The sequence below is a fragment of the Cricetulus griseus genome, chromosome X (genome assembly GCF_003668045.3).
Source record: "Cricetulus griseus strain 17A/GY chromosome X, alternate assembly CriGri-PICRH-1.0, whole genome shotgun sequence".
Classification (NCBI taxonomy): Eukaryota; Metazoa; Chordata; class Mammalia; order Rodentia; family Cricetidae; genus Cricetulus; species Cricetulus griseus.
Window position 1 is genome coordinate 118,931,839 of NC_048604.1, and position 7,647 is coordinate 118,939,485.

At 45.6% G+C, this 7,647-nt stretch overlaps 1 long non-coding RNA gene across 1 annotated transcript; it reads right to left on the reverse strand.

The window, feature by feature from the left end:
• Window positions 1-4,626: 4,626 nt before the first annotated feature.
• On the reverse strand, window positions 4,627-6,635 carry LOC113837762. The gene is made up of 3 exons (XR_004771405.1): window positions 6,324-6,635; window positions 5,951-6,172; window positions 4,627-5,045 (listed from the first exon to the last, which is right to left on the reverse strand). It is a non-coding gene; the product is annotated as an uncharacterized LOC113837762 (long non-coding RNA).
• Between the last annotated feature and the right edge of the window lie 1,012 nt (window positions 6,636-7,647).

The following is a 7,647-nucleotide window of genomic DNA, read 5'->3' on the forward strand; positions in this document are numbered from 1 at the left end:
AGGAAGACAAGGTTTTTATAGCTCAGGGGAGGGAGTTTCCAAATGGGGGCATTTAGCAGGCAGATAGGTGGGGTTACAGGAGCAGAACAAAAGTATAACAAGTTAGTCATAAGGACTCCTGAAACAGGCATGATTGCAAGGTGGTCATAACAAGGTTGTCATGACAACAGGTGGTCGTAATAACCTTTTGAAACAAAGGGTGGGTTTCAACATGGTCATAACAACTTTTTGGGACAAAAGCATAATTGTCATTTCCTAGAACAGACAGTACAGACCTTTTGTAGTTAAGGTTACAAGTAATGCATTGCCCAATCCTTGAGAAACAGAGGTTTAACCATAAACAGGAGTTGACCTAGTTTGTCTTTACTATGGCTTTCAAGCCTAAGATGGAGGCAGGCTGATTCATCATCATATGGAAAAAGACAGTAGAACATAGCTATCCCCATTTTGGGGAGTAGACACCTCAAGAGCCATACAGAGATGTCTTTATAGTGATGCTAGATGTGCTCCCCTAGGTTTCTCAGTTAGTCTTCAAAGGATGTCCTTACAAGGCTTAAAGGTTAAGCAAAGTCCAAGGATGGTGGCACATACCTTTTTTTGAGACAGGGTCTGTACATAGCCTGGGCTGTTCTTGGACTCACTATTAGACCAGGCTAGCCTAGAACTCATAGAGATCCACCTGCCTCTGCCTCTCCAGTGCTGGAATTAAAGGTGTGCACCATCCCACCCAGCACACACCTTTAGTCCTAGCACTCAGGAGGCAGAGGCAGCCAGATCTCTGAGTTTGAGGCCAGCCTGGTCTACAGAGTGAGTTCCAGGACAGGCAGGGCTACACAGAGAAAACCTGTCTAGAAACAAAACAAGTGTTTTCTTTAGTGAATGAAATTGTAAGGAGTGTTGCTATGGTACAACTCAATACACATTTGGGCTCTAAATAAGCAAAAAGTTATTTATTTTTCTTTCTTCCTTCTTTCCTTATACTTTTTTTTCTTAGCTAGAGCATCATACAACCCAGATTGGCCTTGAACTCACTATGTAGCTCAGAATGACTTCTGAGCCTCCTGCTTTTACCTCTTGAGTGCTGAGATTATAGGTGTATATTACCATACCTGGTTTGTGTGGTACTGGGGATTGAACTCATGACCTTGTGTATGCCAGGCAAGCCTACTACTGTCAACTGAACTACATCTTCAGCCCCTATTTGCTGTTTTCAACATCCTTGCTTGAATGTCTTGTTTGCATTATCTTCGTAAGCAGTTTTGGCTTTATCATTTTCCTAACTCTCAATTGGAGGGCAAACCAGACTCCAAAGGAAGGTTTTCTTTTTTCCCCTCTCATGTCCCTTTCAGTCATTATCTGCCCCCAGTCGATTCCTAGGAATACTGTCATGCTGTGACCCATGGCCCTGGGGTCAGAATGGTAGTGTCCTCATGACAGATGGGTAGCTAAGTTCTCAGTGGATTTCCTAGAAGCGCTTGCTTAGGACTTCTTGTATCAGTAGGTCATGTGCTAACTTTCTGGAAAATGAGCTCCTTTTCACATAGCTGGGAGAGGGGTAAGAGTCACCAGCTAGTTATTTTTTAATTCAAGTTATTTCCACAGCTATCTTCTGACCATTGCTGATTCTGGACAATGTTTGGGATGGGCTGCCGGTACCAGGTGATGGATGCTAGTGTTAACAGAAGCTCCAGGAGCTGGGTGGTGGTAGCTCACACCTTTGATCCCAGCACTTGGGAGGCAGAGGCAGGCGGATCTCTGTGAGTTCGAGAACAGTTTGGTCTACAGAGTGAGTTCCAGGACAGCCTCCAAAGCCACAGAGAAACCCTGTCTCAAAAAACCAAAAGAGAAGTTCCAAGAGAAAAAGACAGCACCTATATTCACATTCTACAAGACTGATTGACCGATTAGCAGTTCAATGGTTATGGAGACTTGGAATTTGCAGTTCTAGAGCCAAACTCTCTTCAGCTATCTGAGCCCTCTAAATAACCATTTATTGCCCACTTCTGTGTTTGACCTAACATCCTTATGGCTATTAGGTAAATCCTTTTGGAATGTACAAATAGACCCCCAGCTTCCATCAGCTTGAAAGTGAAGAATGTCTTCAGAGACCTACAACAGAGAGAGGCTTTACTGCTTACTCTAACCTGCCTGATGTCTGATTTATGACTTTCTTTATTCTATTACTATAAAATGTAATGAAACTTTTGTTGGGACATAGTATTCAGGGTAATGTAAATCTGTGTTCCCCGGCAATGCTCGCTCACATTCGCCAATGCTCGCTTACATTCGGCAATGTTCCCTCTCATTTGGCTCCTGAATAAATTCCTTTTTTTTTTCTGAGACAGAGTTTCTCTGTAGCTTTGGAGCTTGTCCTAGAACTCCCTCTGTAGACCAGGCTGGAATTGAACTCATAGAGATCTGCCTGTCTCTGCCTCACGAGTGCTAGGACAAAAGGTGTGTGCCACCACTGTCTGGCTTCCTGAATAAACTCTTACTCACTTGTAGGCAAGAGAGCTCCGCTTATACATTTTTTTTTACATTGATTCTGATGTCCCTGGAAAAACTGCTTTTGTGGTGGGAGTGGTCACCAACCAGTGAAACGGGGTGGAGAGAGAACTGAGGAGGCAAAGGCTATTCTGCTGGAAAGGAAGGTACATCCTCAGGCCTGAGCTTCAGTAAGGTTAGGGAGGTTACACTTGAGGCCACTTTTGAGGCTGCCATTGGAGGCCTGGGCTTGGATGAGGTTTCAGAGTGGCTCCTAAGAAAATTCACAACATTACCTAGAACTTGCCTGGAGTTCTTCTGGTTCAAATTCTTTTCTCAAACAAAGCTCCATCTCCAGGGCATCGAATGGGGGTGGGGTGTGACCGACCAGGTGAATTTACACAGGTTATAACAATCCAGACCTGAATGACTATATTCTTTTTCTTTTCCTTTAGAATTATTTTATTAAATCATAAATGTACAATAGCTTCTTAACTCTACACAAGCACTTAAATTTTTTAAATGAAAAACATTGTCTTATTACACCATGGTCCTGGCTAATAGCTTTTCAGAAAAATCTTAACAAGGTTTAACATGTCACCTGAAACTTACAAATTTAACATTATCAAAGAAGGAATGCTTCTACACTCTTACAAAGACCACTAGAAAGAAACAACAATTAAAAAGCTAAGAAACTGTCTCAAAGGCATTTTTTTTTTTTTTTTACAATCCTTCCTCCACAGTAAGGTAATGTTATTAAATAATCCAGTTCATTCACAAAATGGCTCTCTGCATCTGCTCTGGTGTCTTCTGCCATGTCACTGCATAGTTATGCGTGACTGAGATAAGAGTTTCCTTAACATTGTTATTTCAATAACCTGAAGCTGTCCTGTTACCTCTGGGCTGTCATCCTCTCCTATTTATACAGTGAAGCCCATGGTAAGTAGTAAGAAGCTCACTATCGGCTCCTTCCACCATAGCCCTACTTCCTCTACTTCCTCCACCATATGGTCCTCCCATGTTCCTGCTACCACCAAAGTTTCCACTCTTCATTGGGCCATAGTTAGAAGGTTGCTTGTCCCGCGCGATAGTCTTGCCGGCAAGAACCACATAGAACATTTGGATCCTTCTGCAGTAAAGCTTTAATGCGTCTTGAGAGGAGAGCATAAGCTTACCAGAGCGGAGACCCCGAGCCAAGAATCCCGTCCCCTAATAAAGGCTCACAAACTCTGAGCGATGCGTGTACAGCTGGGATAGGTGGATGACTCGTCACCCTATATGACGCCATGGAATAGGCGGGGCTAGGCAGTGGAAAAACACTGAGCACATGGATACCAACGTTGTTTACTTGATCCGGCATCGGATGTCAGCGCCATCTTGTAATGGCGAATGTGAGTGCGGCTCCTCACAGTTGCTGGTTATAATTTCCAAAATCATTGTAATTTCCACTTCCATAATTTCTTCCTCATAGTTGTCATAACCACCTCCATAGCCCCCACCCTGGTTGCCATATCCAGGTCCTCCACCACCATATCCTCCTCTTCCTCCTCCATAACAAGGGCTCCCACCAAAATTGCCACCTCCAGATCCTCCTCCATACCCATTATAGCGATCCCCAAATCCATATTTACTTCCATATCCATCAGAACCCCCTTGAAGTTGCTTCCTGGTCCTGGTCCAAAATTGCCACCACCACCAAGAATCCCCCAAACCAAAGTTTCCTCCTTGTCTACTCCTAGAACTTTGGACTTCTCGCATTTCTTGTCTAGACAATGCCTAACTACTTCTGCATTGTGACCATGGTGTGATTTTTTTTTTTTTTTTTTTTTGAGACAGGGTTTCTCTGTGGCTTTGGAGCCTATCCTGGCTCCAATAGTCTGATAGCCAAAGGGAAAGAAACAAGTACTTATTTGAGACAGGGTTTTTCTGTGTGGTATTGGCTGCCCTAGCTCTTGTAGACCAGGCTGGCCTCAAACTCACATAGATCCACCTGCCTCTGCCTCTCGAGTGCTGGGATTAAAGGTGTGCGCCACCAGTATCAATTTTCCCATATTCTTCAAAGTAATCTCTAAAGTGGTGTTCCTCAGTATCCTCTTTAATTCCATCAAGAAACAATTTCTTCACAGGCACATGGGCTCCTGGTTTTCCAGACTCCTCTCTTGCTACAGCACGCTTTGGCTCAACTACTCTGCCATCAATGGAATGAGGCCTTGCAGCCATGGCAGCATCAACCTCAACCATGGATGAGAATGTTACAAATCCAAATCCCCTTGATCTTTTGCTTGCAGGATCTCTCATAACCACACAGTCTGTGAGCTTTCCCCGTTGCTCATACTAGTTTCTCAAACTTTCTTCTGTAGTTTCAAAGCTTAAGCCACCAATAAAGAGTTTACAGAACTGCTCCTTTTCTGTCTCCATCGTGGACTCAGTCGCTTCAGCTGGATTTCTCGAAGCCGAGCAAGATGAGAAAGACCTCCGAGGACGCACATGCTGGCACGGGACTCGGCTATTTTGGCCCGGGACTTGAGCCAAGTGTGGTGGCACAGTCATTAATCCCAGCACTGGGGAGGCAGAAGCAGGAGGATCTCTGTGAGTGTGAGGCCAGCCTGGTCTACAAGAGCTAGGGCAGCCAATACCACACAGAAAAACCCTGTCTCAAATAAGTACTTGTTTCTTTCCCTTTGGCTATCAGACTATTGAGACAATGGACCCCAAGAAACAGAAATTTCCCCAGGAGTCTCATGCTGGGTGAAGGAAAAGGCTGCGGTGGGATAGAAATCATTCCTTAGTGGCGTACCCACTGCTAAATTACCTCTGTTCAAGTAAATTACACCCCATCCCTGAGTTCTGGTGGGCAACTCTAATTAAATGCAGTGGCCTCAGCTGGGCAGTGATGGTTGGGAGCAAGGCTTTAATCCCAGCACTCAGGAGGCAGAGGCAGGCAGATCTCTGTGAGTTCAAGGCCAGCATAGTCTACAGAGTACAGTCAAAGCTTCACAAAGAAATCCTTGCCCTGAAAAAAAAAAGCAGCAGCAACAACAACAAAAATGCTGTGGCCTCAAACAAACAAAAAAGACATGAAAATAGGAGGACTTTTGGGAAAGAATGAGTTTAGTGGAGGAGGTGTGATAAGGGTATATGATCAAAGCTCATCACATATATGTATATAATTGGGAATAAATAAAAGACCAGAATCCTAAGGTTAGGATCCTGAAAATGGACTTGGGGGGTTTTACTGGAGCTCTGTTCTTCTTAGAAATGTGGTCCCGCAGAATACGTCTCCCTTTTCTGCTTTTCACTACCACATGCTGGGTACGTTGGCTTCTTGAGGACAGGTGACTGAACCTGGCTAGCTCAGGACTTTCAGAGCTTGGGCTCTGTCTCACTCTAAAAGGAACACCATGCCTAGTTCCTCAGAACACTGTGACATTTCTAGGCTCACTTAGGAAGTTCTTTGGTCTCTTACCGCTGAGAACAAAGCTCCTCTCTCCCCACCCGCACTGGAATTTCTTTGTTCTGGGAACTCAGGGGGCTGGCTGGATTTTTCCTGGGGTAGAGTCCCCTCTAGCTATGCTCTCACTGGCTTCTGTGAGAGGGAAGTGGAGGAGCTGGGTGATTCATTTGGCTTCGGGAAAGGCAAAGGGCAGAGGTTCACTTCGGTTTATTTATTCATGACGGAGAGAGCTGGCTGAGAAGACACAAGAAAGCCATAAAGGCTGAGCAAAATTTAGCAAGAATTTGGGTGGCAGCCCATAAGGAAACCATTAGCTTTTCTAAAAAAAAAAGTGGGGGGGCTTAATTCCAAAGCCACAAATGAAGAAACACAATCTGCCACCTACCAGCCCAAGTACCACAATTCCAGGAAGCTAGGGAGGCCTGCTGTTGTGGCCCAGGAGCAAGCAGCGGCTGTCCTGTGGGACAAAAAGAAAACAAAGGGCAGATTCCTGCGCATGGAGTCATTGCTAACTCCTCTTCTGCTTTTTGCCATCAGGACAGGCACACGAAGCAGCCCTACATCCATCTGCTGCTGAGCCCACAGACAAAAGAAAAGCCACAGTGCTACTCTGACCTATTCCAAAAGGAACACACGGACAGGACACAGAAACAAACCGCATTTATTTCCAGGTTAAAGACAAATGGAGCTCAAAAGACTTAAGTTTCACTGTTTAACGCCCCCCCCCCCGCCCCCCAATCTGGGCCAGCTGCTGAGCCCAGTGTCCCAAGAGTTCATTCTCAGGACCCGCCTCCCCCCTCCCCCGGCACACACAAGGTGGAGGAAAAGGCTCCCAGCAGTTTATCCTCTGGTCTCCTCAGGCATGCTATGGCACGCATGCGCCCACACACGTATGCACACTAAATCAATGGATAAATGCAATAAGAAAATAAAATAAACACTGAAAAGGAAAACTGGCTGGGGGGGTGTAGCTCAGTGGTGAAGGGCCTGACAGCATACCCACTAAAAACATCTGTGATGTGGGGCTCAAAGTGACAAGAGACAGATTCTTGGGAGTAAGCAATATAGTTATTAGAAGAGTTATTAACGCCATGGACAGACAGCAGGCACAGCAAGGATTTTGAAGAGAGGAATCCGGGCCTAAGTGGCAGAATTGGGATTGTGTGCCGCATAGATGGAGGTTCCAGGGCAGGTGCCCGGAGCCAGGCGGAAGTCAGGGAAGGGGGTGGGGAGCCGCATGTGTAGCCTAGCCTCCAATATCGCCTTTGATGTAAACTCAGGTGAGAAAGCCTGGCACCTGCAAGTCTGTGAGTGAGAGATATGCAGACAATGTCTAGATAGGGTGCTTGTCTGTGTTTGCATGGGGGAAGGGCTGCTGCAGTGTGAGCAGCTGCTGAATTCCATTACATTCTTACACGCACGTCTCAGGGTCCAGTCCCAATCACACCTACTCCTACAAAACAAATCCCAAGTGGCAGGAGTGTCTGAAACCCTAGCACTTGTAAAGCCGAGGCAGGAGAATTACTGCTAGTCTTATCGATGGTACTCGGTGAGACCTTGCCTCAATCAAACAAAACAAAGAAACAAACAAACCGAACAAAAAGACGTCCCTCTCCAAACTCTGGCTACCGGGAGTTGTGCATGTTTAACAATTTGCAGTCACGCCGACGGTTTAATGTTCATTTGCAACCATCTGGATGCTGGGCCTG